Source organism: Orycteropus afer, unplaced genomic scaffold, assembly GCF_000298275.1.
Source record: "Orycteropus afer afer isolate SDZICR_OR568_19922 unplaced genomic scaffold, OryAfe1.0 scaffold00032, whole genome shotgun sequence".
Taxonomy (NCBI): Eukaryota; Metazoa; Chordata; class Mammalia; order Tubulidentata; family Orycteropodidae; genus Orycteropus; species Orycteropus afer.
In genome coordinates, this window is record NW_006921619.1 from 981,648 (window position 1) to 986,040 (window position 4,393).

Below are 4,393 nucleotides of genomic sequence, written 5' to 3' on the forward strand. Positions count from 1 at the left end.
GTCCGACTCAACAGCACATAACAGCAACAACAACAGCTCCCACCAAGAAAAGAAACAATTATGTGGATTTTCTAGGATTGTGTGGTTACTCTGAACTTGGTTTCCAAATTTTTCTTTATTAACTCACCCTTTAAACAAGTATTTAAAATCCTCAGAATCAGATTCATTTCAGCTTACTGTTGAGTACTGTCAAACTACAGAATCCTTACAGGATACTCTAAACTTGCCTCCTGCTTTCAGTTTTCCTAATTATCAGCTTTGTTTCTCCTTATTTTCCCATAAGGTAAAGGGAATGCATAGGCTTATTAGCCCAAAAACATGGGGAAAGCATAGACTGTAAGCTATTACAGCCTCTGACTCAATCCAGTAGTTAAAGGCTATCCTCCTCACTTCTGAGCAGTGGCTGTCAGCCTTGTAGAATTTACTCTAGATATTATCGTTGGAAATTTCTTGGATATTTATGTACCATATGCTGTGTATGCCCTTCTTAACTCTATTTGTACACAGCATTTGTCTGCCAGCAAGCTCATTTCTTATGAGATTATTCTTTGTAGCTGCAACCAACATTAGGCTTCACACTGTGACCATTTAAATCCAGCTACTCTTCTTCTTCTATCATAAATGATGACTATTCAATCAATTCTTGTTTAGATCTGACAGAACAACTAGTTGTTCCCAGAAAAGACTTAATGGGACTCCCCTTGATAATCCTGTATATTCATTTTATTTGCAGATTGTTCTTATCCGTGGCCCGATCCTGCTAGTGGTTGCTATCAAGCTGGGTATGCTGTTACAGACTCCAATGAAATTTTAGAGATTCAAGCTCTTCCTGACACAACTTCATCCCAACAGGTTGAATTAATTGCCCTTACCAGGGTTTTCAAACTAGCCAAAAGGAAGTCTATAAAGGTTTTTACAGATTACCACCATTGTTTTGGAGTTATTTGTGATTTTGGCATGTTATGGAAACAAAAGGGTTTCTGGAAATCTCCTGGAACTACCAGTAAAAATGGAGCATACATAGCTGAACTTTTACTTATTTATTTTTTATTTCCAAGCCAGAGGCATTTCTTCCTTGCATTTAGGAAAGGATGGTCATGTAATTTATCATTTACATGATAAAACAGCACATTTTTGAGGAGGGAAGGGCAGGCTATTAATAATTACAGGAGGACAAGTCATGTAAATCAGGACTGTCCTGGGCATCCAAGCCACACAAATACCCTAAATTTGGTGGGGAAAATGTGGGGGGAGCGAACATGTTTGATTAGATTAAAGGCCACTTCATGAGAAATGCTTTTGTCCTTCCTGTCCATTTTTCCTGCGGTCTCCCTCTATGGAAAAATTAGATTCTCCTCTATCTCAGCACAAATAAAAACCTTTTTGATTACAAAACAACATCCTATCCAATTGTATGCCTGAAATCTAAAGCACAAGGTTCTCCTCTTTTTTTATTATAAATTTTTATTGATTTATTTATTTTAATTACACTTTGAGTGCAAATTTACATAGCAAACTTATTTTACATTAGTAGTTGAACTTTTAGATGCATTATTACTACCCTCTCAAATTATTATGATAAAAAATTCCTATACACCATTTCTCAAACAGGAAATCAGAGGCAACGATCTTGCTAACGCAGGTGCAAAGAAAGTTGTTTCCCAGGTCTTAGTGGCCTTTGTTATAAGACCTAAGGATTCTTGTCATGATTTTAATTTACATGCTGCTTTAGAAATAATTTTTGAATACCAAAATGCAGTCCCAAAAAGTGAACTTATAACTTGGAAAAAGGTTGGCTATTATTAACATCTACCTAGCAAATTGTAAGTGGGAACTAATGGCACAATTGTCTTACCAAAATATCTACATTTTCCAATTATTACAAATTTACATGAACCTTTGCATTTAGGATGAAGTCTTAGAAAATTACTTGTGGAATAAAGGATTCTTTCATCCTATAAAATTTGTAGCCTTCCACTGTGCTACATGTAATACAAAAGCAAAACATGGTAAAACTTACACAATTTGCCACATTGATAATATTACTAAACAAACTATTTCTCAAATTCTTGCCCTTACAAAAACCAATGATGAAGGCTATCCAAATTTATTTATAAATAACTATAATCTTAGTGGATTGACCTCAGAGCTTCTTGGAAAATAACAACAGTTAGCTTTAACGGATGAAGCAGAAATATGGAAAAGCATGGGCTGTCATCCAGACCCTGACACTAATTTATGTATCAGATCTAACAGAATCTTTAGTTATGCCTAAAGGTTGGCATGATCTTATGATGTGGGACTTACACAAAGTTCCCATTTAGGACATGGCAAAAATGATAGGAATTATGAAAAAATATTGTTGGAGGAAATTTTTTGAAGCAGTGAAACATATAACTTCTCACTGTTTTACATGCTTTCACTATAATCTAGGAAATCATTAAGACTCAGCCTTTGTACATGGATCCTATGCTGGAATGGCAAATAGATTTCATTCAACTATCACCTTCTAAGGAGCTCTGGTAGCATAGTGCCTAAGGCGCTTGACTGCTAACCAGAAGGCTGGCAGTTCAAACCCACCAGCTACTCCTCGGAAGGAAGGTTGGGCAATCCTACTTCCGTAGTGATACTGCCTCAGAAACCCAAGAAGGGGTCGCTATGAGTCGGGGCCGACTCGACGGCACACAACAACAACAACAACATCACCTTCTAAGGGTTATAATATATACTTGTTATGCTTTGCCACTTCTCACACTGGGTAGAAGCTTTCCATTGTAGGCAGGCTCCTGTTATTTTCATAGCAAAGAAATTGCTTGAGAGCATTACATTTTGGGAAGACTGACCACCCTGTTTAGTGACCAAGGAACTCATTTCACTGGTCAAATTGTTAAGGAAATTTGTCACATTTTTTCTATACACTTTCTCTATCATCACAATCTTCAGGCCTAGTAGAAAGAACAAAAACAATAATAAAAACCCAATTGTTGTTGTTGTTGTTATGTGCCATTGAGTCAAACTATATGAATCCTTGAATTTGTCTTGGACTTAAGTTCAGCTTTAGTTCTTTTAAACTTAATATCCAATCTGCTGTAATCTCATAAACTTTCTTCGTATGAAATTGTCACTGGAAGTCTCATGCTTCTTCCTCATATTGCTCATGTTGATCTTCATATTGCACAAATTGACTTACTGAAGTATTGTCAGTCTTTAATTAAATACTCTCAAGGATATTACTCTAAAGTCAAAGGCCAAAAACTAAAAAAACAAGCTAACTGCATTGAGTTGATTCCAGCTCATAGCAACCCCCTTTGGGTTTCTGAGGCAGTAAATCTTCATGGAAGTAGATTGCCCAGTCTTCCTTCCAAGGAGTGACTGGTGGGTTTGAACAGCCAGCCTTCTGGTTAGCAGTCAAATGCCTTAGGCACTATGCCACCAAGCTTTTAATAATCTAGATTTACCTGTATAAAATCCTCCTGACGTAAACCCAGGAGATTATGTATATTGAAAAGGCATCAACAGGAAGATTCCTTAGAGATCCACTGAAAAAGGCCCTGCATAATATTTTAAATTATCCTTGTGCCATTAAATTAGAAGGAGTTAAGCCTGGGATTGATTAGACTCAATTGAAGAAAACTAAATCATCTTTTCTGGAATTACCACACCCACTGAAGGTCTAAAACTGAAGTTCCCATGTCTGAAGGCCAGAAGCAGATGACTTTGGAGGTAGATCACTAAACCCAAGGCTATGGAGCAAGATCACATGAGTAACAACAAGGTCATTAGACTTTGCATATTGTACTTTATTAATTTTGCCATCCTCTTTTTATTGAATGTTTTTAAAACCTGTGAACTGGTAAAATTTCCTTAGTAATGCAAGTTATCAAAGTTATTGCCCTTTGTTTAATACTTGTCATCTTTGAAATAGCTTTGTTTTATCAGTTAGACCTTGTTACTGATTAAAGGTTAGTTTATTATAGTTATCCTTTTAATTTTTTTCCTTTATTATACTATATTTAGTTATATTATTTCATCATGAAGCTCTCTTTAGGCTTCTTCTTACTACTTCTGCAAACTACTACTGAACTATGAAATGGAATGCAATTGTTAAACTAGTTCAATCATGCAGCTAGCACTGTTAATTTGGCCAGCTGTTGGGTCTCTCACTTTTCCCCTAAATCAACACTAGACCATGCAGACCCTTTTGCTACCCCATTCTAGATTGAAAGTTTATGTCTAATGTCATTATAGACATTGAATATACTTACAAAAAAGTCATACACATGAGACTATTGGCATCCCCCTGCAAGACTTGTCCACTTACCTGTTAGTACTTTCTTTTCATATTATCCATTTTTGCATCAAATTTGATGTTGTTGTTGTTGTTGTTAAGTGC